Source organism: Onychomys torridus, chromosome X, assembly GCF_903995425.1.
Source record: "Onychomys torridus chromosome X, mOncTor1.1, whole genome shotgun sequence".
NCBI classification, from domain to species: Eukaryota; Metazoa; Chordata; class Mammalia; order Rodentia; family Cricetidae; genus Onychomys; species Onychomys torridus.
In genome coordinates this window covers 124,494,342-124,520,536 of record NC_050466.1, presented here as the reverse complement: position 1 = coordinate 124,520,536, position 26,195 = coordinate 124,494,342, and the positions used below count along the sequence as shown (strand labels likewise).

At 40.9% G+C, this 26,195-nt stretch overlaps 1 protein-coding gene across 6 annotated transcripts in view; it reads left to right on the top strand.

Moving 5' to 3' along the window:
* Positions 1-300: 300 nt before the first annotated feature.
* Positions 301-26,195, top strand: part of Acsl4 (acyl-CoA synthetase long chain family member 4) — a 74,375-nt gene continuing 48,480 nt past the window's right edge. For 4 of the 6 annotated variants that reach the window (XM_036174474.1, XM_036174475.1, XM_036174471.1 and 1 more), the window contains exons 1-2: positions 301-569; positions 10,130-10,161. The gene's annotated coding sequence lies outside the window, so the exon portion shown is untranslated. The remainder of the gene's footprint in view (positions 570-10,129; positions 10,162-26,195) is intronic. The other 2 variants (XM_036174476.1, XM_036174473.1) reach the window with 1 other exon arrangement.

The following is a 26,195-nucleotide window of genomic DNA, read 5'->3' as shown; positions in this document are numbered from 1 at the left end:
TGACCTCGGGGGAACTTTCATCTTGGGTGGAGTCCTGGGAAGCCCGCTAGGGCGTGTGCCAGTTCGGCAGCTCTCCGCCGTCGGGCGCCAAGCCCTCGCGGGCGGCTCAATCCAGCACTGCGGGACCAGCATTGTGGCAATGGGCTCTGGGGAGCCTTTAGCGACTCGCGACCCCTAGATAGCAGCCCTCCTTTGCGGCAGCCGCGAGCCCCACTGGGCTCCTCCTCTTTGCCGGTGACGTCCTTAGCGAGCAGAGGCGGGCGCGTGGGTGGGCCGAGCCGGCGGCCGCCTGCGATTCGGCGGGCTCAGCCACACCACCGCGCGCCCCCGCTCCGCCCGCCCCTCCGGGCGCGTCTTTTCCGGGCTTGCGCTGGGCCCGCCTCCGCTGGCCGTCCGGGTTGGGCGCGCGCCGTTGCGGCTTTTTTTTTTTTCCACTGCCCTCCGCGTCGCGCCCCTCCTTGCAAGGCAGCTCCGGAGCTAGCGGGCACGCGGGCTCCTCTCCGTGAGCTTCCTTCCCCTTAAGGCCGGACTGAGCGGCGGAGACGTGGTGGACGAGGCAGCAACCGTAGGTGAGTGATCCTAGTCTGGGGAGGCTGCGGCCGCTGGGTCGGTGCCCCGGAGCGCCCCCATATCCCTGGCGGGCACCGCGTTGTTCACCTGAGCCGGCTGGAGGTCGGGGGGCGCTCGGCTTCTCGGCCGCGGCCGCTGGCTCCCGAAGCACCTGGGCTTCGCGGGAGATAACAGCTGTAGGTATCCCCTTGGATGCGCTCCGAGATCTTCCAGAACCCCGCCTGGTTCTTCCCTGCAGCTCCCAGTACCCGAGGGCCATGAGAACTCTTCCTCCCGGAGGTACAGGGCTTTGCCATGTCTCAGTTGATATGAGCACACAGAGTGCCTGCTGCACCTCCAAACGACCTTTAGGGCTCCCCTAGACCTCAGCTCCATTTTGTCCCCTCCCAGTCACTCTGTAACAGGGTCCGGGCACGCGCTGGCCGGGGGGATGTCTCTCTGGCTCTAGAAACATCTGCCCTCTCGCATTTGAGGGGGTACCTTAGGTTTCGGTAGAGAACCTCTAAGCATCCATAGCTTTAGGTATGTTAGCAAACAGCTGGATCCTAGCTGAAGCATGCATGGTGTGTTCTTCCCGTCTTCATCCCCGCGTTCAGTAGGTATATTTAATATTAGGTTTATTCACTTCCTCTTCCTCTCATTCGAGTACCGAAAAGAACTGTGGCTGATGTCTATAGACAGAAAAACGTAGGGAAATTCATTGCCTAACTGGTTACATATTTGAAATCAGACGTCATTTCTCCGTTTTACACCAGCATCTCCTTCGAAGACATTTATTTTTCATTCTCTTGAAATTAATTTACTCCTTTGTACTTTTCATCCTAAAAAAAAAGTCAATCCTCACTTAGAGAAACGACGTTAAGAGTCGGAATAAGGGGAAATGAACCTCACTGAAGAAGTAAGCCGTTTGCTTTACTGGTTAATGGTTTAATCAACCACTCAGTTTCCTCTTCTGTGAAAATATGTCCAGCTGTCATGCAGTTGGATTCAAGCATAACCGAGGTTCCTTCTTGTGTTTTGTTTCTTGGACCTCTAGATTCATGCTTACTAACACATTGCTACGGACATTTAACCTAAGAAAGCAGTTTCCTCCGCTTACTTGAACTTTACTTTTTCTTCTTTTACTTCCAACAATCCAGGCTCCCACATGCTCTTGATATATATAAATCAGCAAATGGATATCAATTACAGTGCTGCTACTGAGCATATCAAGCAAAAATTTAAATGTAAGGCCTCCCTTAAATTGCAAACTAGCTCATCTTTTCAGCTGAATCTGCAGAAGTGGAAAACAAGCTAGACTCCTGTTCAAATGGCCCTTCTCTGCCACTTCCATGGAGGAACCAGCATTATATTGTTGGTATACTTGCAAATTGAGATAAAGGACCTTGACATAAAAAAAAAATTCCAGAAGGGTTTAATGTACCAATTTAAAAGTTTGAGTGATTTCAGCTTTGTAGCTTCTTTAAAATAAATTTTCTTAAAACTAGATGAAATATAGAATTTTTGTTACCCAATTGGGTAGGGATGTGATTGGTGGAGAAGAACAAAGAATCTTGTCAAGAGACCTGAATCCAGACTCTGGAGATGTTCAGATTTTAGCCTCAGCTGTACCTAACTATATCAACCTTGAACAAGGCACTTTTCTTAGTTTCACATATATAAATTAAAATGAATCTACTTTTGCCAAGATGATTCATAAATCCCTCATGCTGGATTTTGTATTATGAAAAAAATGAGATTTTTATGAATATATATGTATTTTAATGTAGTTAACATTAAGGTTATGGCTGAATCTTGTTACATCAGTTTAGAACATTTTCTCAAAGGTCCCCATAGCAAGTTATGCTTAGGGTTTTTTTTTTTGTTACTTTTTAAAGATTTATTTATTTATTATATACAGGAGAGGGTGCCAGATCTCATTACAGATGGTTGAGAGCCACCATGTGGTTGCTGGGAATTGAACTCAGGACCTCTGGAAGAGCAGCCAGTGCTCTTAACCACTGAGTCATCCATCTCTCTAGCCCCTATGCTTAGTTCTTTTTTTTCTTTTCTTTTTTAAAATTTTTTTTTGCAACAAAGGCTTGTTTTATTTTAATGACTGATCCACCTGAGGCCACAGGCAGCCCACTATGTACAGAGAAGAGGGAAGCTTCATTTCTTGGTCTCTTCCTCTTTGCTTAGTTCTTAATTCATCTTGACTTAATGAGTTACTGCATGTAGTAGTTCATAATTTCCGAAGCAGTTTCACAAATCTTAAGTTAACTTCCACATGCAAATGAAAAGTGTGTGTGCCATATTGAGTTGTAGACATTCATGGCCATTAGAAATTTGCAGGAGGATGAAAATTGTAATTTAGCTAGCAACTTTAAAAGCATCTACAGAGGGGCTGGACTTATGGCTCAGTGGTTAAGACCAATGGCTGCTCTTCCATAGGACTTGGGTTCAATTCCCAGCACCCACATAGTGGCTCACAGCTGCCTATAACCCCAGTCTGAAGGGATCCCACAATTCCCAGCACCCACATGGTGGCTCACAGCTGCCTGTAACTCCAGTCTCAAGGGACCCAGCAACCTCTTCTGGCCTCTGTGAGCACCAGGCATGCATGTGGTACACAAACATAGACAAAACACCTATGTACATAAAATAAAAAATACTCAGCTGGGAGTTGTGGCACACAGTCCCAGCACTTGGGAAGCAGAGGCAAGCAGATCTCTGTGAGGCCAGCCTGGTCTACATAGAAAGTTCCAGAACAGCCAAGGCTGCATAGAGAGAGCCTGTCTCAAGCAACAACAAAAATACATTTAAAAAACATTTAAAAAGCATATGCAGACATCTCACTCATTCTATTTATAAATTCATTCTACTCTCTTGTTCTTAGTGGCTCATGTATTTTGTGGAAGACCTTCAGGATATGATGCTTAAGAGAACACCTATGAAATTGTAGTCTGAGAGGGTGGTGTGGTTTTAGTGAGACATGAACATGCTGTTTATTTTATTTATGTATGTATGTATGTATGTATGTATGTATGTATGTTTTTTCGAGACAGGGTTTCTCTGTGTAGTTTTGCGCCTTTCCTGGAACTCACTTTGGAGACCAGGCTGGCCTCGAACTCAGAGATCCAGCTGGCTCTGCCTTCCGGAGTGCTGGGATTAAAGGCGTGTACCACCACCGCCCAGCTATTTTTATTAAAGATAGTAATATCAAAGTCCAGATGAACAAAATAGCCTCAAGCTTAAGCCTCAATAGGGGAGGAGGAGATAATTGTATCATATTGAGGACTGTTGGTTCTTTTTAGTTTAGTTTTTGTTCTCCAAAGCAGGATTTCTCTAACAACCCTGGTTGTCCTGGAATTAGCTCTGTAGACCAGGCTGGCCTTGAACTCACAGTGATCTGCCTGCTTCTGCCTCCCAAGTGCTGGGATTAAAGGCTCTCCAGTTGGCATTACATGTTATCCTCACTTCCTTGACTTTCCTTAGGAAACATAAGCTTTGTTTTCCACTTCTACTGGCTGATAGTATATATTTTAACTTTTTTCTCTTTTGATTATGAATTCTGGTGTTGTAGGTTGTCATATAGTTATAAGAAATAATACCCTATATCTGATTTCACCCAATGTTAGTATCATAAGTAATTATATAACAGTACAGCTAAGAAGTTGAAATAGATGCAATCTGTCCATCATATTTACATTCCACCAGTTTTTTCTTTTTAAAATTTTAATTTTTCATTTTTGATTTATATGTATGTGTGCATGCCACATGTGTGCAGATGCCCACCTAAGCCAGAAGAGGGCCTGAGTGCCTTGTAGCTGGAGTCATAGGAATTATGAGCTGCCTGATAGAGGTGCAGGGAACTAAACTCATTCTCTGCAAGAACAGCAAGCATTCTTAACTGCTAAGCCACCTTTAGCTGCAGTTTGTCTCTGTTTAGTTCTGCACATGTGTAGCTTTCTGTGACTACTCCAGGCAAGTCACAAGCAATTCTAGCCCACAAGGATTCCGTCCGTGTGTTTCCTTTTTATACTTACAGTCATCTCTCTCTCAATGATCTATTTCCCATGTCCTTTCTTGTCATTTCAAGAATGCTATATAAATGAGAACACAAAGTATAACCATCTTAGACTGCCTCCTACCACTAGCATAATTCCTTGGAGATCCATGAGATTTATAGAGTGAATATACTCTTAATCAATAATCTGTTTCTTTTCATGATTGAGTAGTATGGCTTGTCATAGATGTATGCTTAACCATTCACCTATCATTGAACCTCTGATGTTTCTGTGTATGAGCATAAATTTTCACTTCCGGGATAGTTGTCTAAGAATACAATTGCCAGGTTATACAGTAGTTGCATGTTTAGGTTTCAAAGTAACTGTTTTATGACTTTGCCAGCTTTTTTGCATTGTTGCTACTTTTTTCTGCTTAGCTAGTCTATGCAGTATTATTCTAATTTCCCTTTAGCTATCACTCACTATGTAGTGATCTCTCTCTCTTTGTTCTTGTTTTCTTTTTTTTTAAGACAGGATTTCTCTGTGTAGTTTTGGAGCCTGTCCTGGATCTTTTTCTGGAGACCAGGCTGGCCTCGAACTCACAGAGATCCCTCCTGGCTTTGCCTCCCAAGTGCTGGGAATTAAAGCACCACTGCTCTGCGTGATCTCTCTTAATAGTTTTAATTTATAATACCCTGATGGCTCATGTTCTGCCTTTGCTACTACTTGGCCTTGTTTTTATTTGTGTACTATATTTGTGCGTTTTCTTTAGCTTTCTGAGGTTGTAATTTTTTGTTGTCTTTTGAGACAGGGTCTCTATATGTAGGTCTCTCTCCCTGGCTGTCCTTGAACTCTCTGTAGATCAAGCTGGCCTGAACTCACAGATCTGCCTGCCTCTGCCTCCCAGATACTGGGATTAAAAGGTGTGGTCTGCCTGGTTTGAGGTTGTATTTTTTTTGAGCTGAGGATGAACCCCCAGAGCCTTGCGCGCTCTACACTGAGCTAAATCCCCCAACCCATTGAGGTTGTATTTTAATAACAATGTTTCTCCCTTCTCTTTCCTCACTCCAAATTCTCCCTCCTAACTACCCCTTTCTATTCTCCTTCAAATACATGGCCTCTTTTTTTATTTTGTTATTGCATGAATATATGTGTTTGTATACACACACACACACACACACACACACACACACACACACACACACTAAATATAATCGTTAGTTTGTGTTTATGTTTCCAATCCCAGTGAATATATACAAAACACTCCCCCACCTAAGGCTCAGGGAATATTGCCAGAAAGATTGTATGAGCCAGAGGGTTGGTGTAAAGTCTCACCAACATGACCACCCAAATGTGACCTGAGCAAGGAAGGAGGACACCAACAAACATGCCAGAGTGGACAGAGACTAGGGACTCAATCCTACACAAACTACAGGCAACTGAGGAAAGCTGGGAGGGATAGATGTGGTCCTCCCCAGGGAAGAGCACACCAACTGGTTGTCCAGTGCCAAATGGTCAGCCCTGAAAACACACTACTAGGTCTTTTAAAATTTATTGTTTGAGAATTTCATACATCTATACACTGACTACTGATCATAGTTGCCTCCCTTCTTCCACTGCTAACTCCTCCTGGATTCCCCACCCCAAAATACACACCAAGGTCCTTTTTTTTTTTAATCACCGAGTGCCATGGATGCATGGGTATGGTGCCATTCACTGGTGTATGGACAACCTACCAGCCACTGCTAGGTCTTTCGTAAAATTCTGTCATCCTTTTGTCTATTTTTGTGTTGGATTATTTGAAATTGTTGAGTATTAAAAGGTCTTTGTATATTTTAAATACTGATCTTTTGTTATATGGCTTGAAAGTTCATTATTTCAGTTTGTGGCTTGTGTTTCCAACCTCTTTTACACACGGCCTGTGCTTCTGATTTCAAGGGGTCTTATATACTTACATTATTCAATTGTACGCTTTTGTGTTCAGCCTTACATCCCATTAATTTTTTCCTGCAAGCAATGCATTTACTGTTTTAATAGATCCAGAGCTGAAATGTTCTGTGGCAAGTGGCTGTGAACTTAGCACGTGAATCTGGTTATACATGTTCTTACCTTAACTAAAATATATGTTTTACCAAAAACTCTTCAAATGCACCCTAGAATTAAACAGATACACAATGTGCCAAGGAGATTTGGGGTTCCACTTTTTTTTTTTTTTTTTTTGCCAGAGCTGAGGATCGAACCCAGGGCCTTGTGCTTCTAGGCAAGCGCTCTACCACTGAGCTAAATCCCCAACCCCATGTTCTACTTTTAAAATTAAAAATATGTTGGCAAAATTATAGTTGTTCAGCAAAGTTTTTTTTTAAGTTACCTAAAGAACAAAACTTTACTTTTACTTAAACACAGTTTGAGAATTTATTCCTGCATTTTGAGTAGTGAAGTTATAAATCTCAACTATATTCTTAGTAGGCCTTTTCTATTTACACTAATGTTAGTCTGAACTGTATATTTTTCTTTTATAGTCACTACTTGTCATTTCTTTGAACAGTTTATTTTGTATGGTGTAAGGATAGAGACTAGGACATTGCTTTACCACCGAGCGAACGTCTCCAACCTTTAACGGTTTCTACAGTGAATATTAGTTTTTGGTGATGCTTATTCTATCCTTTTAAAAATTGTGTGTGCCTGTATCATGGTAAGAACTTGCTAGACTAGTGATTAATTTTAAGAATATTCATTTTGATGGTGGTACTGTAGTAATCAGTTGTCTCTTTGTGGCTGCCATATCTGCCCCAGTAAGTGTGCAGTTAGGGTATCAAATTCCTATTAGAAAAAAGAGCGAACTGGTGTAAGTCAGGGGACAGAAAAACAGTCCCTGTGGCCAAATCTTGTCCACCACCTGTTTCTGTAAATAAACTTCAGTTGGAACACAGCCATATGGCCTCATTTATGTATTGTCTAGCAGTATTCACAGGGACCCTGTGGCCTCCTAGATCTGTTTACTCTGTGGACCATTAGAGAAAAATTTTGATGAACTCCCGGATAACGCAACTTTAACTAGGACCAGTTTCTCCTATTTTACAAAGGAAATTTTTATAGCCTTTGCTTTTCTTTGAAGATTGCATTCAAAGCCTGACAGTAGAATTAAGGCCTAGTTAGAGAACTAGAGAAGTTTAGAGACGTTGACTTTTGTTGTTGAGGTGTGGGCTGTTTCAGAGTGAATGTCAGTTTACTGTATGGTAATTACAAGTCTAATAGAGGCCTATGCAGTTAGCTGGGTTAGTCCAAGCCAGACCACTAATGAGGGAGCTAGGATGGCTACAGTTTTGCACCAGAAACTGTTTTGTAACCTTTAAGTACATAGTATGAGGCTACCAAGTTGAACTTCCACTGTTCTTTATTATTTTGTTTGCACAACTTCCTTCTGTTGTTAACATGGCACTTTAGTTCTTTTAAACGTCCTAAGTGTCATGCTGAAAATGGAAGGAGGAAGTGCATCCTGTCATATGCAGAAGTATATAGTAAATATATTTTAAAATATAAATGCATATTCTGACAAAATCAAAAAGGCAAGTGGCAGATTTTGAGGGGGGATGGCTTCTGAATATGCTGTAGAAACTTTGACTTCTGTTTACCTGATTCACTATTTATTGATGATCTTAATTTTTTGGTAGAAGACCTGGTAAACTGAACAATTGCTGTTAGTTCAGTGTGCCTATATGCCTACCAGCTGGGCATATAGGCTTTACTACTCCACCTGGGTAGTTGGTTGTACATATTAGTGTGTATGTATGTGTATTGCTGGGGATGGAACCCACAGCCTTCTACATGCTAGGCAAGTGTTTTTAAAATATATGATTTAATATTTTATAAATTGATAAAATATGAATGGGCGGAATTGGCATTCTTACTGAAACAAGTGAAATGATACACAGTGTGTGGGATTTCCTTCACATCATATGGCAGGTGGATGGCAGTGGGGAGTGGACATTGAAGAAAACATGGATAATGGTTGAAACTGGTGATAATCACATTAGGCTCATTATTATGAATGACACTGAGTTGTTTTAGGAAGAGTTGATGAGTGAAAATTGCTAAAATTAATAACTAATTAGGTAAAGACAGTATAAAATTTATGTAAATATAGAAATTTGAATATTGTCTGCAAGCTCATTGCTTTGCAAGTTTCTTCATTTCCTTGACCTTTTTTTTTTTGTTTTTGGTTTTTCGAGACAGGGTCTCTCTGTGTAGCTTTGCGCCTTTCCTGGAACTCGCTTTGGAGACCAGGCTGGCCTCGAACTCACAAAGATCCGCCTGCCCCTGCCTCCCGAGTGCTGGGATTAAAAGGTGTGTGCCACCACTGCCTGGCCTCCTTGACATTTTTATCCCAAGAATTCAGTTTAAATTTCTTTACAATCAAGAGAAAAGTCGCTGGGCGGCAAACAGGGCAGTGGTGACACACGCCTCTAATCCCAGCACTCGGGAGCCAGAGCCAGGTGGCTCTCTGTGAGTTTGAGGCCAGCCTGGTCTATGGAGAGAGATCCAGGACAGGCACCAAAAAACAAAACAAAACAAAAACCAAAAAAACAAAAAAAAAAAACCCAAAAACTACACAGAGAAACCCTGTCTTGAAAAAAACAAAAACAAAAACAAAAAGAGGGACAGAGAGAAAGAAACATCGTGGCTTAGTACTTTGAGCAAATGGACACTAACACACTATGTAACTTTTTGATGAAGAATAGCTGATTCTTCTCATTTAAGAACATACACATATTTTCACATGCCTTTAATCCCAGCATTTAGAGGCCAAGACAGGCAGATCACTGTGAATTGAGTTGGAGGTCAACTAAATAGTGAATTCTAGGCCAGTCATGGCTACATAGTGTCTCAGAAAACCAAAAGAGAATTTGCATAAATATTTTGCTGTGGTATATAGTATCCTAGAACAAAGAGAAAAGGAGAAATGGAGAAATTCCCATCAGAGAGACTTAGATGAACTGACACAGGAGTTCTAGAGTGTATAATAAAGGAATCACAGAATGTTATACACCATGAATCCACTTATCTAAAGGTAAACTAACCTTATCATGTGTGTAGATAATAAAAAAAGGTATGATTGATAACATACTGCAGAGTATGCAGAGTACTTATCCTAAGAGGAAAAGGGAGTGGTCTTAGAGGAAACCTATGTAAATCTATAGTGTATTTAACATTTTAATTGCTATTTTATTGGGAGTTGTACAAGTTAATAAGAAACATTTGCCCACTGGAGGATACTTAGGATTATTATATAGCAAATGTAATTAATGGCTTGTACTGAGTGAGCATTCAGGTGTTTTATAAAACGTAACTTTTTCTCCCATGGAGAATCTTTGACATTTTCTACTTTGAAAATATGAATATAAGAATATAATACCATGTTCAGATCCATTGTTAACTTTCTGATGTAGATGCTTGTACATACATTTGCGTGAATACAGACACTTAGTATTCATAGATACAAACACATGTATACTGTCTACAAAATGAGTTTTTACTATACATACTGATTTTTAACTTTCCTTTTTTCACAGTGTACTGGAGGCATCTGAGGATTGGTGACTATGTAAGTGAAAAAGATAACCTTGTGAGGAAAAAAATACCACATGGTGCTGTGTAAATATAGTATATTCGTAAAAATAGCTGGTTTCTTTGACAAACTGTAATCATGGGGGAAAAGTTACAGTCACCAAAAGTAAATAACCAACAAAGTTTTATGTTCTCAATGTCAGATGGTTTTGGATTAAAGTATGAACAAGTTGCAGATGTGTGTCACTTTATGACGGGACTATATTCTGAGAAATGCATTGGCTGCTTTCATCATTGCATGAACATCATAGGTTGTATTTATACAAAGCTAGGTGGTAGAGCCCATTGTATGTGTAGTGCATTCTGTGGTTCAAATATGACTGGAGCACAGTGGGTTTGCTGACACCAACAACATCACAAATGTGACTAATGGGTTTTTCTACAACCTTACTAGGCGATAGGAATTTGTGAACTTCATTATAGTGTGTGTGCACACGTGTGTGTGTGTGTGTGTGTGTGTGTGTGTGTGTGTGTGTGTGTATGTGTATGCATTCTGTTGTGATGGTAATGTCTATACAGACCTAACCTGTATTAAAATTGTAGTTATAGGTCAAGGGCTAAGAGTGAATGCTGTACAAACATGAGGACTGAGTTCAGATCCCCCTGAAGTAAGGGTGGTGATGGCAACAGGAGGCTCACTGGCTTCCTGGTCACAAGCCTAGTTCCCAGGTTCTGTGACAGACCCTGGCTCAAGGAAGTAAGATGCAGAGTAGAATAAGACACCTGATGTCTCCTGGCTTCTACATAGACATGGGCTTGTTCCTGCATATACATGCACATGAGCACAATATGCCATACACACACATATACATAGTTTCCAAAATTATTGCTAAAGTGATGAGGAATAAGTGCAGTATGTGTGTGTGTGTGTGAACTTGGACTCCAGGGAAAGGTATTCAAATTGAACTTGTGTGCTTATTTTGCTTAAAGAAGAAAACAGGAGCGGTATCTAGATTTTGGATAGTTTTGTATGGTAGCATAGTTTGCGGGTTAGAAAAGTAGTAAAGAAAATCTAGGCATCTGTAGCAACATGAATCTTTGTCTATCTCTGTAGTATATGAAATTGAGAATTGTGCGAAACATGTTAGAGGACCCACTTTGATTTGATTGATTTGAGCATGCGTGCTTGTACCTTGCTTTCTCATGAAGCATTAATTAAACAGACAAGACCCACTATAATCTCATGAGTTGATGCTGTGGGACCTGGAAGCACAAATCTCCTGTTTTCGTTGCTGTTGTTTTTGAGCCAGGGTCTCACTATACAGCCCAAGAACTAACTTCACTCACTGTGCACTCCAGGCTGGCCTCAAACTCATGTCAAATGCTAGGATCACAGGAGGATGCCACCAAACCTAGGTAAAATATATTACATATTATTTTTCATGATGTTTTTTGTTCCTTTAGTCATTTTCCACAAATTCAGTAGGACATTTTATTATTTAAAAAGACTACGCGTGGACAAGGATTTTCATATGGAAACACTGCATAGCTACTTTTTTAGTTTTTCTGAGACAGGGCTTCTCTATGTTTTGGTGCCTGTCCTAGATCTTGCTTTATAGACCATGCTGGCCTTGACCTCACAGAGATCAGGCCTGGCTCTGCCTCCCAGGTACTGGGATTAAAGGTGTGCACCACCACTGCCAGGTACCTTCTCTTTTCTAATGAGAGACTACTCCTATTTTTTTTTCCAAGACAGGGTTTTTCTGTGTAGCTTTGCACCTTTCCTGGATCTCACTCTGTAGACCAGCCTGGCCTCAAACTCACAGAGATCCACCTGTCTCTGCCTCCCTAGTGCTGGGATTAAAGGCGTGTGCCACCACTGCCCGGCTCTAACTAGCTCTTATAATTTAAATTAACCTGTTTATAGAAATCTACATTCTGCCGTGTGGCTTGTTACCTCTCTTCCATCCTGCACCTCCTGTTTCTTCTCCATGTCTCCTGTTCCTCCTCCTCTTCCTTTCTTCTCTCCCTGGAAATCCCACCTGTACCTCCTGCCTAGCTATTGACCATTCAGCTTTTTATAACACCAATAGAGCAATACACCTTCACACAGTGTACAACAGTTGCTGCTGAGAAGCTGGTAAGCATTACTTATGCTTAGAATGTTTTCGACATTTCTGCTTCTCAGTTGAACAGAAAACTTAAAAGATCTCTCAGACAGGAAACAGGAACTTGGTGACTGATCTGAAAAGCCAGTCTTGGCTTTGACAAGAGAAGATAGAAGGCACAGTAATATAGCACTGGGATAGATCCAAGTGGAAGATGCTGTGTTTATATGACCACTGAAGCCATGGAGTTGAGAAGTAAGTTAGACGAATAGATGAAAATCCATAGCTTTACTAAAGGATAGAACTAAGTAGTGGTCATAACCATTGCCAGGTAAGTATGTTTCAGGAAAGTAGAGCAGAGCCGAGAAAAGTAGGCCAGGCATAATGATATTCGTAGAGTTGGAACCAGAGACTTTCAAAGTTGGCTAATTGCAAGGTTAGTCTAGCACGGCTTTAGGGTCTTTGGTAGAATATTTGAGGTGCAGAGAGTATCAAGTACCAAGACAAGAACAAAAAGGTTTCAGAGAGTATTGGGATTCTCTATGCCCAGACAATTTTTTACAAAATGTACTCACTGCTTTTCTGTTCCTGTGATAAAATACCATGACCAAAAGCAATTTAAGGAAAAAGTTTTGCTGAGCTGACAGTTCTAGAAAGATTGAAGATCGTCATGGCAGGGAGGAATGGCGGCAAGGGGGCAGACATGGCAGCGAGAACAGGAAGCTGAAACATTACATCTTCGACCTTGAACATGAAGCATCGAGAGTGAATTGAAAGCAGTGCCTGTCAAAGCCCACCTGAGGGATAGATTTCCAACTGGGCCCCTTCCCCGACTGGGAGCCAAGTGTTCAGATACCTGACCCTGGGGGACATTCTCATTGCAACCACCACACGAAAATAGGCCAGAATTTCTTGGAAGGAAGTTGTTTCCAGAATGGCTCAGGTGCACCTTTTGTGAGTTATGCAACCCTTAATTGGGAAGCCATGTGGTGTTTATTTCATTCAAACACAATTATACATGCTATACCTAAGGATGTTACAATTCAAAATAACTCCCAGACACCTTTAGACTCTTTTACTTAGGTTTCATTTTATGTCAAGTATATAAGGCCAGGATTTTTATATGCAATTAAATATTAAATTATTTATACAGAGTATCTTTTCCAAAGAATTCCTTTCATCTTTTTAGTTTCTACTTTCACTTTCTAGTTTCAGTTACCCACAATCAGCCTGAAAATATTAAATGGAAAGTTCCAGAAAGGAATAATTCATGAGGTTTATATAAAATTTACTACCATACTGTGTTATAATTATTTTGCTAATACCTAGTGCTGCTCATCTCTTTCTCTGTCCAACTTCTAAATTAAACTTTATTGTAGAGATGTGTATGCAGGGGAAGATTAGTATAGGTAAAGCATGGTACTATCCACGACTCCAGGCATGAAAGGAATGTCTTACATTTCCTCCATGGTAACAGGGGTGGGTACTGTACTTCCTTACAGGTGGTATCCCCTTAAAGTACAGAAATGAAATTGAAAACCTTTGCAGTGAATCTCCCCCCTTTTTTATTCCTTATTTTTTCATTTATGTTTCGAGGTAAGGTTCCTGAAGTTATCTTGGAATGTCCTATTTATTATTTGTGTGCATGTGCCTTTGCCCACGTGGAGATCTGAAGACAATTCTTGAGAATTGGCTCTCTCCTGCAACCTTGTGGCCTCTGGGGACCAGACTCACTCTGGTTGTCAGGCCGGCACATGGGTACCTCTATTCACTGAGCCCTAATCCTGTGTGTAAGCAACAGCACTTTTGCTGCTGAGCCATCTGTATACAGTTCTTTTGGGACTTTCCTAGGTACAACTGAGTAATGGGTAATTGTCCAGTCCTGAAGTACAAAATATCAGGACTTGTCCCCAGCACTGTAGGGATATACAAGTGGGGGGGGGGGGTGGGGCAGAAAAAGACATAAGGGCCCCACAAAAGGTATTTGTGAGAAAAACATAATCATTGCAGGATAGCTGACCAGCTCCTGCCCCTTCATTTCTACCGTGTACTTTGATTGTGTGAAATATTTCTCTGCAATGACTGGCCTTCAAAGATTTTAGTAAAATGGGAGATTTGTTCTTAACTAGCAAGTTTGAGATAGCGTGTGCTTTTCTCAAAAACAACTTTAACTGTAAGGACTATAACATCTTTGTTTTATTCGTGTGGGGTAAAGTTTCCAGCTATCTGTCTTGAACATGGGGAGGCTTGTGACTGTGCCTTGTCTTTAGCTGAAAGATCACATTGCTCCGGACCCTCCCTGAAGGAAAGAGGAGGTGGATGATGTACAAGGTCATTACCAAAGATAAGGAGGAAGTGACAATGAAGGTCTGTGCTAGAGTGTACCTTCAATTGTGAAAACGAGAACATTGCAGTTCAGTTTCTTTGAAGATATTTCAAGAACAAGTGTCAGCCGGACGGACGCAAGCTGAAGTCGTCTGGGAAGAGGGACCCTCAATTGACAAAATTGCCTCAGTCTCGCTGCCCATTGGCAAGTCTGTTGGGGTATTGTTTTGATTGATAATTGATGTGGGAGGAAGGGCACTGGGGGCATTGCCACCCTTTGGTAGGTGGTCTTGGATTGTTTAAGAAAGCAGGCTGAACAAGCCATGAGGAGCAAACTAGTAAGCAGCACTCCTCCATGGCCTCTGCTTCTGTTTCCTGAGTTCCTGCCCCGACTTCCCTGGGTGATGAGATAAACCCTTTCCTCTCCCAGTTGCTTTTGGTCATGGTGTTTATCACAGCAACAGAAAACAGAGTAGAGCAGCTTCCTTAAGCTAATTAGACTGTTGTGAAGCTTTACAATGTAGTTTAACTTGATGAGCACAGTCTCCATTTAAAATGTGCAAATGTGAGAGTATTGTTATTTAACATTCATAATGGAACTGCAATGAATTTTTAATAGGTGGCAAGTAAGTAATTTGGAAATAGTGACTCTATAGTTTTTTTTCCCCCAGCAAAAATTCATTTCTCTCTGGGCAGAGGTGGTGGCGCACGCCTTTAGTCCCAGCACTTGGGAGGCAGAGCCAGGTGGATCGTTGTGAGTTTGAGGCCAGCCTGGTCTATAGAGTGAGTTCCAGGACAGCCAGGACTACTTCACAGAGAAACCCTGTCTCAGAAAAACAATTTATTTCCCTAGTTTTATATTGTTCCTAGCTAAGAAACACTTTAAATCATTTAAAATGTTTTCTGGCTGTTATAACATTTTATTACAGAATCATGGGAATATTTCTTTTTATTTAGGAAGAATGTCTACAAATTTGAGGTGAAAAATTAGTGTTAGACTTAGGGTCAGCTGATGGCTTTGTTTTTGTTTTTGTTTTTGTTTTTTACGAGGCAGGGTTTCTCTGTGTAGCTTTGTGCCTTTCCTGGAACTCACTTGGTAGCCCAGGCTGGCCTCGAACTCACAGAGATCCACCTGCCTGTGCCTCACAAGTGCTGGGATTAAAGGTGTGCGCCACCACCGCCCAGCTGCTGATGGCTTTTTAATTAAAAAATTTTTTTATTCATTTTACATAACAACCACAGATCTGCCTCTTATCCTTCCTCCCTCCTCCTCCACCCCTGCCTAGCCAACCCCCACTCACCTCATCCCATCCTCCAAAGGGGTAAGTTATCCCATGGGGGGATGGACAGCAAAGCCTGGTACGTTCAGTTGAGGCAAGATCAGCCCCTCCTCCCTGCCTCAAGGGTGAGCAAGGTGTCCCATGGGATCCAGAAAGCTCATGCATGCACCAGGGATAGATCCTGATCACACTGTCAGAGGCCCCTCAGACAGAGTCAGCTACACAACTACCTCCCATATCTTGATAGAGAGAGGCATGATGGCTTTTTAAAGGTTTATTTTATGTGTATGAGTGCTCTGTCTGCATGTATGACTTTATACCAGAAGAGGGCATCGGATCCCAATATCGGATAGTTGTGAACCATCTCCACAGCCCCAACATTTTTTAACTAGTCAAACTTGTGATCCTTTTGCCTCATACTCCTAAGTTGTAGGATTGATTTCTGCCTCTCGGTTAAAGAAAAGAAATGATAGTTCAGAGCTGGACAGTTGACTCCTTTGGCTCGTATGTATATGACTGTCCTGTAGACTGATTCTGTAAGGTGTGTCTTTAGAGAATTTGACCTCGTGACAAGATGCTGTCATCGACAGCGTTCATGTTTTAGAACTGCATGGTTGAGTTATACAGCAACAAAGCAAAAGCAGTTCATAATGTGTACGTTTTCATATTGGTCCACATTCATAGCTTTCCTTGTCCACATTTGGCCCAGAGGCTGCAGGCTGTATACCCTGCTTGGAGTTGAGTTCTTGGCCAGGTCTGCAACCCTGTCCTGTGCTTGCTAGAGCACCCCTTCCCACTGGTTTCGCTGGCACTGCCCCAGTGATGCTGAAAGACCAGGATTTTGCCTGGACTGGGTACCTGGCGCTCAATCAACCTCAGTGTTCTATTTTCAAGCATAGGGGACTGTAAAATACAGACATCAAAAGGTACTTTTTTTAAACTATTCTTTTAAAAAGTCTGCGGTCTGGAGAGAACCTTAGTGGTTAAGAGCTCTTACAGAGGATCCCAGTCCCCGGAATCCACAGGGCAGTTCTAACTCCCATTCTGGGAAATCTAGTGCCCTCTTCTGACCTCCATGGGTATGGGCATGCAAATAGTGTACAGCCATACATTCAGGCCAATGACTCACAAACAAAATAAATGTAAATCTAGAAAAAGTAAAAAAATCCTAACTAGAGGTCACTCTCACAGAGCCAGCTGAGCTCAATGATGCATGGTAAGAGAAAGCATTTCACAATATCCTCTTGAGCTACTGACCTTGGCCTTGCTTTTGAAGAAGGGTAAACAACAGATTGCTCCACACACATGAAAAAACAAGCTACCTTCTTTTACTGCCATTGACGTTGGTTACAGATGCTTCAAAGACGGTTGAATTACTGCCTCCTTTAAAGATGACATTTGAGATTAATCACAGATGGGACTGCGAAAGGATGTCTTCAAGGGACTTCTCATCATGTTGCAGCAGAAGCTAAAATATATTAGGGGTTTATGGTCAGAATTCACCGGTATGAAATACCAACACTTACTGACCACTGTATGTGAATACGTAGCTCTCCTTCCTTGAACAGGGTTTCATTGAGATGGAAGAAAGCTTCTCCTCTGCTGGGCATCTTTTAGTAATCTGCCACTTGGCTTTTAATCTGTTCCTCTTTAGATTTTACTTTACTTTGCAGTGCCAGAGATAATGTTATGCTATGATCTTGAGCTGTAACCCCAGCCCTGAGCTTTTCTTTTGGCATACCAGATATATGTCTTCTAGTAAAGCATTTTAAATACATTCGTACGAAAACCTCCTTTGGACATGTTCCACTATGGATCTAACCTATTCCAAATTCTGCAGTTGCTAAAATAATCTAAGCAGACGGGAGTGTTGTCTTTAATAGTTGGCCAGTCCATATATGAGATTGGTCAGGCCTTTAAGCTTTCTGTTGGTGCCTTTTGAGATTCTTCTCTGCTCTTTTAGAACTTCACATGAATTCTTTGTTTCGCATGGTTTTCCATGGCCTGATATTTAAAACAACTTTTAAAATAAGAATTGAGTTTGAGCCAGTTAGATAATGCTCCCCTGATATAGCAGCTGCAGGTGTAACTGGATACTCACTAGCTATTACCAGTAACTTAAAAGTCTCTAAACATCTAGTAGGATGAGAGAATTGCCTCATAGGTGGCCTTGTCCTGTTGTACCTCTGTATGTCTATTAGGCTGCCGTGTCCCTAAAATGTTTATTGAACACTAAGTTTCATGAGTGCAGAGAAGTTTGTGCTTATGAAATATTTCTTGAACAAATGCTTGCACATGCATCTATAACAACTAAGGATTTGAGAAAGTAGGGTTTTTTTTCTTTTTTTTTTTTTTTTTTGAGCTGAGGATCGAACCCGGGGCCTTGCGCTTGCCAGGCAAGTGCTCTACCACTGAGCTAAATCCCCAACCCCATTGAACCCAGGGCCTCTACCACTGAGCTAAATACCCAAACTGAAACTAGGTTTTTTTAAATGTGAAAGAAGAGTGTTTTCACTGACTGTACTTTAATTTTTAATTCCTTCCCTACTCAACTTGTGGTATTACTTGAGTATTTAAGGGAGACCCAATGATATCATTGTCTCTACAATTTTGTATTATAATGGTAGAAACTATGATGACTTCTTCCTTCCTTTCTTCCTTCCTTCCTTCCTTCCTTCCTTCCTTCCTTCCTTCCTTCCTTCCTTTCTTTCTTTTTTTTTATCCGTTTTTTGAGACAGGGTTTCTCTGTGTAGCTTTGTACCCACAGCTTTGTGCCTTTCCTGGGTCTTGCTCTGTAGACCAGGCTGGCCTCAGACTCACAGAGATCTGCCTGGCTCTGCCTCCTGATGGCTTCTTTCTTATAAGTTAAAATAGTTAATGTATACTCTGCATTTTTAAATGTGACATTGTTACTGATCTTATTGCTTTAAATGAACATTTTTAAAAAGATTTATTTATTTATTATGTATACAGTGTTCTGCCTGCATGTGTCCCTCCAGGCCAGAAGAGGGCACCAGATCTCATTACAAATGGTTATGAGCCACCATGTGGTTGCTGGGAATTGAACTCAGACTTGAACAGTAAGTGCTCTTAACCACTGAGCCATCTCTCCAGGCCATATATGAACATTTTTAAAATTTTTGAACAATACTAAGCTCATTATGCATAAATGCATTAGAGATAGTGCTAGTGTCCATGTATAATTGGAACTGTTTCCCCTAATTTTAACACTACATACCAGTGGCAAAGCAGTTATGAAAACTAGAATTCACTTTGTGTTTCATAGGTGTTATTTTCTATTGCAGCATCCAAAAGTATTATATATATTTAGAAAATATAGATAAAATTATAAAATAAGTTATGGATGATCCTTTTACTAAGAGACACCTGTTATTTTAAGCAGTGGAGAAAGGAAGATCAGAAAAACCTGGAAAGCATTTGCAAACACCAATTTTTTACAACTCACAAATTTAAATGGTCCAAATTTACACATATAGTAAGCCAGTTCTGCTGACAGTCGTGCTTCTCTGGTTTGTTATGTGGAAAACACATACACAGTTGGCCTTGTACTTAAAGGAATAAAGAATTCGGGGCTGGAGAGATGGCTCAGTGGTTAAGAGCACTGACTGCTCTTCCAGAGGACCCGGGTTCAGTTACATGGCAGCTCACAACTGCTTGTAACCCTCACACACACATGCAGGCAAACACCAACACAAACAAAATAAAAATAAAAAAAGAATTAGCTGAACAAAGAAGAAGATATGACAAAGTATCTTAGGAGAATGAGTAAGTTTTATTAAAAACAGCAGACATGAGAAGTTTACCAAAGAAACAAACCAGAAATGTTATATTTAACTATAAAAGGAAAATTTTAAAAATGTATATAAAATATGTTCAGCAGCCTATCTTTTAGGGAAATCCAGATTCTCTACTGGATTTTTATTTTCCATAGAAACACAACGTAAACAAATGTGTCTATAAAATGCTTAAAATAACCGGTGTCATACTGAATGAAACTACAGGTGAGCTAACACAAGCCTCTGATGGACATTGTCCTTAAGACATATTCCTGTGACTAGAGAACTTGAACTTGAATGTGTTGCCCATGAATATAATAGAAATAGATTATGCAGCTTTGTCAAACAGCCTGATCGTTCTCTCTCCAGGGTTCATTTTTGTATTGGATAGCTAGTGGCAATGATGCCACCTGGTGGCCGTTTATAGACATGCAGCTATTGCTTCAGTTACTTTCCGCCATTTCAAATACTTTTTCTTGTACGTTCTTCTATGTTTGTGGCTTCCCCTTCTGTTTCTTTTCTCTACTCAAGACACTAATACTTGAAAGTTTCAGTTGATATTCAGGGAGCTGAACACTGGGTGTACAGTGTGGCTCTGATAGTCTAGGTAAATAAGACTTTGAGATATGAGACATGATATTAATAGTAAGTGTAAACATACTGAGCAGAATCGTGTTTGCTTTATGAAGTTATGATTCTTTTTTTTATGATTTTTTTTTTGAGCTGAGGATCGAACCCAGGGCCTTGCACTTGCTAGGTAAGCACTCTACCACTGAGCTAAATCCCCAACCCTGAAGTTATGGTTCTTTGCATTAAAAGGGAATATATTTTGTACTTGGTAAGAATATGACACTTCCTGTGTTTTATGGAAAGCCTCTCAGTGTATGAGAAGCAACACTCCTATAAAGATGGCGAAGAGGCACAGACTTCAACCTAGTATGAAAGCTGTAGCTTAGAAATCCTCCCTTGATTTCCTTCAGTTGACTTGTAGTTTCACTCAGTATTCATTTAAGGAGTGCTTACTGAGAATCTACTGGGAGCCTGCACTGCATCTGAATGGTGTCTGAGTGGTACAGTGGTGATCAAGACCAGCATGACCTCCGTCTTCAGTGGGAGAACCAAAGCAGGAGAACACAAAGTTAGAGCTCTAAGTCAGTGCTCAAGGGCGCTTTGGGGCCCAATGTCAAGTGCACATGACATAAACAAGGCTTTCTACCAGTACTGCTTAACTAAAGACCTAAAGGAAGCCAGGAAACGAATGCTCATGGCAAAAATAGGTGCTGGGAAAGGAGGTGAAGGATGAAAGTGACTTGTACCCACAGCGTTTGCTAGTCATGTTCTTTCCGTTCTCTAGTTATGGCAACTGGAGCTAAGAGGTCACCTCCCTCCAGCAATTGAAGATAGGCTGTCTAGTGGTGGCATATTGCTGCCCGCCCGCCTCTCAGCAGGTGGAGTGTTATGTTGGAGCCTTAATCTTGGGTGGAGCACTCACTGGGCGTCTCCTCTCTCGTTTGTTAGTATGCAGCAACTCCATCTATTGGGTCTGCATTAGTTTATACATCCAGATTTGCTTTATAATCTTTTGTCATTGGCTAACCATCAAACAAGCATTATTTGGTGTGCATTGCGAAGGTTTCCAGAAAATTATAGGTGGGAAATTATAACTGGTGCTTATATTTTCTACAAAGCAGCACAAATGTGCATTACTTGCAAAGGGAAAACCTTTATTTGATTGCTAGAATTAACTTGGCAATATTTTTTCTGATTTTTAAAGTTAAATTGGAACTCTTTCAAAAATAGGACTATAGTCTTTTTGACCTATGTGAATGTAAAAAAGAAAAAAAAAACCTAACCATAGATGGAAATATTCCTTCTAGTGCATCTGATTTATTTTATCTTAAAATATAAGCTTTTGAGATGAGAAATTTACTTCAATTTGAAGTCAGCAGTTAATGGGTTATTCTAGATTTTAGCTGGATTACAAGTGTTCGGTTTTACATAAACTAAAATAGTAGCAGGTTTTGGAAGACTGTAGTATGTGTGTGAGAGAGAAGGGGTTGGGGGGAGACAGAGACAGAATGAGGTTAATGACATGTAGCTAGTGCATCACACATGACTGTAGGTTCAAAGAAGAGTGTACCTGGGAGTGTTTTATATAGTGAAGGCTCGCTTTGGCTACTGCGGCCATACATCTTTATTTGGTATGTGGGGACCAGCGTAGGGGATAACTAGAGACATCTTAAGAGGGGAAGTTTGATTCTACTCTCTGGGATGACAGGTATATATAATTCAGTGACAGTCCTCGAGAAGTTGGGAAATGGGATCACCCTAATTTTATTCCACTCTCGATGTTGGTTCTGTGCAGTTACATATAAGCAGTGGAGCAGTTTCCTTTAACGTGAATGTGCATTCCGTTTTGAGTAAATCTCTTGTTGTGCATTGCTTTCATAATTGTCAGTATTGTGAACTTCCTGCCGCTAGGCCCGGCGAGGTTATTGCAGGACACTTTCATAGATGTGTTGGCCTTACAGGAAGTGAGATTACTTAATGATACTTTCTTGTTGCCCGGAATATTTTAAAATGAAAGCTTGGAGGGAAAGAAATTCAGCCTTTTCTGAGTCCTGCTTTGTGAAGTCAGCCAGTACACATGTCTGTGTAAGGTCTCCTAGCTGCATCGAGTGTCTGAAGCAAGACTGTGTTAGCTAATTTTTTCTGTGTTAGGTAATATTTGTTCCCAGAGGCCAGATGTAAACAAGAGAGGATTAATAGAGTTCACTGCTGAAATCCCCTCTCTTTAAAGACCCTCTGATTACCAGTGTAGAAAGCAACAGTCTGTGTTTACTACATACACACAGGCATTAAAAGAGTAGTTCTTACAGGCTTCCTAGATAGAGGGGCTGAGTCTGCTGAACAAGGAAGGTTTTCAGTATGGAATAAGGCATGTGTGATGTGCTACCTGTTGAGTATTAGACACTTGTCTTCTTGTTTGTTTTAATAGGAAAGGTGAATGGAACTGGTATCCACAGAAACGATTTACACTTTTGATTGTGTGGGATGCTCAATGAGTCTTGGTTTTTTGATACCATCTCTTCAGTTAGTGGTAAACTATTTTTGGGGGTGACTCATATGGAACCAGAACAGTAGGGTTTTTTTCTTTTTTCTTTTTTGCTATTATTTGTTTATTTGTGCTAAGAGAGGGAACCAAGGCAGCTGACAGACTCCTCCACAGAATTGCAGCCACCTTGTGCCTTTGTTATTCCCATTTTAGCATGGTGAATGGCAAGGGTCCTTAGTCTTAGCAAACAGTATTATAGTTGCAATAGGAAATAATCTGGGGATTGGGAATTTAGCTCAATGGTAGAGTGCTTGCTTAGCAAGCACAAGGCCCTGGGTTCGGTCCTCAGCTCCGGTTTAAAAGAAAGAAAGAAAGAAAGAAAGAAAGAATCTGTTTACTTGACTTTGAATCTGGTTTAAAGATGGGAGTATTCACTGGGCAGTGGTGGTCCACACCTTTAATCCCAGCACTCAGGAGGCAGAGGCAGGCAGATCTCTCTGAGTTTGAGGGCAGTCTGGTCTACAAAATGAGTTGTAGGATATTCAGGACTACACAGAGAAACCCTGCCTTAAACACACACACACACACACACACACACACACACACACACACACACACGAAAAAAATACAAAGTCATCTTTGCTCTTTTAAGTATCACTTACTCCCTTGAGTAGGGTCAGACACTTTGGGGACATATTGTCACTTGTCAGCACGCACACCTGTCAGCATACATTAGAAAAAACAGAAAGATTGTTAGCATGTTTCTACCCTGTTAGGGATACAAGGAACACATTCTCTGTGGAAGCCTTAAAAAATGTAGGAAACTTTAGGGTTAAAAATTTAAAAAGCCACAATCTCTAGGTATTTCCATTTTGGGGTGCTGCACTTGAAGTTCTTGGTAAGCCAGTTTTACTTCATATGTATGTCTTTGGATCTTTTCTCATCTCCACACACACTGTTCTTTAACATTTGGTGCATTTGGTGATTGGTAAGTATTTGATATCACAAGTATAGTACTATTTGCCCAGTCTCCCTTTGAGGTCTTTGCTAATTTTCCTATATCTACCACAGTGGTGGCTGTATTTCACTTTCTTTTTTATGTGTGTATCTCCATCTCATTATTTCCTAAAGACATTCCGGGCTGAGCGGTGGTGGCGCACACCTTTAATCCCAGCACTTAGGAGGTAGAAGCAGGCCGATCTTTGTGAGTTCGAGGCCAGCCTGGTCTACAGAGCGAGATCCAGGAAAGGCGCAAAAGCTACACAGAGAAACCCTGTCTCAAAAAACAACAAAAAAACCCCATAACAACAAAAGAGAGACAGAGACAGAGACAGAGACAGACACATTCCGGGAAGTATAGTCGTAAGTTAATAAGCACTGAAAAATGACTTAAGGCCTGTTGTTGCCACACATTGCCAAATTCCTTTCTAACATGTGCCAATTTATACACTTAATATCTTTTACTGTTCTTTTTTTTTAACCTTTTTTCTGTTTTTGAGACAGGGTTTCTCTGTGTAGACCTGACTGTCCTGGAACTCACTATGTAGACCAGGCTGGACTTGAACTTAGAGATCTGCCTCCTCGAGTGCTGGGACTAAAGGCACATGTCACCATACCTGGTGAATTTCTGCCCTTTTAAACACTATATAAAGGTCCTCTTGTCTGACTTTGATGGCACCAATTTCTTTTTTTTTTTTTTTTGGCCCTACTTTTGCTGAAACTATAATGTACTCTTCTTACCTGTTTTAGTAAACATTTGCAAACATTTTCCTAAAAGTATTACTCCACAAACACTCATTATGTTAGTCACTTCTGTGATCACACCTATTTAGACACGTTGTGTGTGTGTGTGTGTGTGTGTGTGTGTGTGTGTGTGTGTGTGTGACTTTTTATAACTTCTTGATTAAAAAAAACCCACAAATTTTGTGGAAAGTCATGATTGTACTAGTTTCTCATCAGATCTCTTAAGTAACAAGCAATTCCTTGAAGTATTAGTCAGCTCTTTAATATTTCACACGAAAGCCTGGGAAGTCCAGACTCATCCATCCGTAGTCTTGGCACACTTCTGGGCAGCCCAGTGTCTGCTGTTCTGCAGTTTACTGTCTAAGATAATTGAGTTGGTGCTGTGAAGTGATGGCCGTGTTCATCTCTTCAAAGCTTCTGTCACCTAGCGGGCGCTTAAAAGCAGTCATACTAGATCTGCCACTGATAGCAGAACAAGGAAAGCTCCCTCAAGTAAAACTGCTGTCTTTTTTTTTTTTTTAAATTTATTTTTTTTTCTATTATCAGCTTGATACAGTACAAATTCTTATCCTAATAGTGAAATGTTTCACTGAGGCTTGCCCAGTTATTGAGTAAAACCAAAATTTATAGCCACATTCATCCTAGGGTCCCCCCTACTGTGTAGCCTCCCTAGTTCTGTGAGTTGCAGTCTGGTTATCCTTTCCTCTACATCTAGTATCCACTTACGAGTGAGTACATACCATGTTTGTCTTTCTGAGTCTGGGTTACCTCACTCAGGATGATCTTTTTCTAGATCCATCCATTTGCCTGCAAACCTCATGATGTCACTGTTTTTCTCTGCTGAGTAGTATTCCATTGTGTATATGTACCATATTTTCTTTATCCATTCTTCAGTTGAAGGGCATCTAGGTTGTTTCCAGGTTCTGGCTATTACAAACAATGCTGATATGAACATAGTTGAGCATGTATCTTTGTGGTATGATTGAGCATTCCTTGGGTATATGCCCAAGAGTGGTATGGCTGGGTCTTGAGGTAGATTGATTCCCAATTTTCTGAGAAACCACCATACTGATTTCCACAGTGGTTATACAGCTTGCATTCCCACCAGCAGTGGAGGAGAGTTCCCCTTGCTCCACATGCTCTCCAACATAAGGTGTCTTCTGTGTTTTGATCTTAGCCATTCTGACAGGTGTAAGGTGGTCTCTCAGAGTCTAAAACTGCTGTCTAAAGGAAAGTGTGCTCTACAGACTTTTGAAAGAGAAATGAGTAGACTTGTTTGGCATCCTCCTTGCTGCAAATGTGCATTTGGATTCACTGTAGGCTAGACGGCGGCTATAGCTACACAACAATTGTTCTACAAATGGACAGTACTTAATAGCCCATCTTTTAAGGTTTCTGAGGCATGGTTGATATAAAAGTTGAACATATTTAATATGTACAGTTTAGTAAGTTTACAGATAAATGTTTACCACAAAATTGTCATCACAGTCTGCATAATCCCACACCCCCTGAATTTTCCTCTCATCTTATTTGCATATGGCTGACTGGAATGTTTCACAAAAGTTCTTTCTACAAATTTTTTCAGTGAATATTGTTATCTGGAGTCACCATATTGCAGAATAGATCTCTAGGAATTATCTTGTGTAACTGAAACTTTGGGTTCTTTGACTACTACTACCTTATTTCTCCCTCAGATCCTACTAAAGCACTGGTCTATACTCTGTGTCTATAAATGTGGCTTTTTTTGATTCTGTATGTAAGTA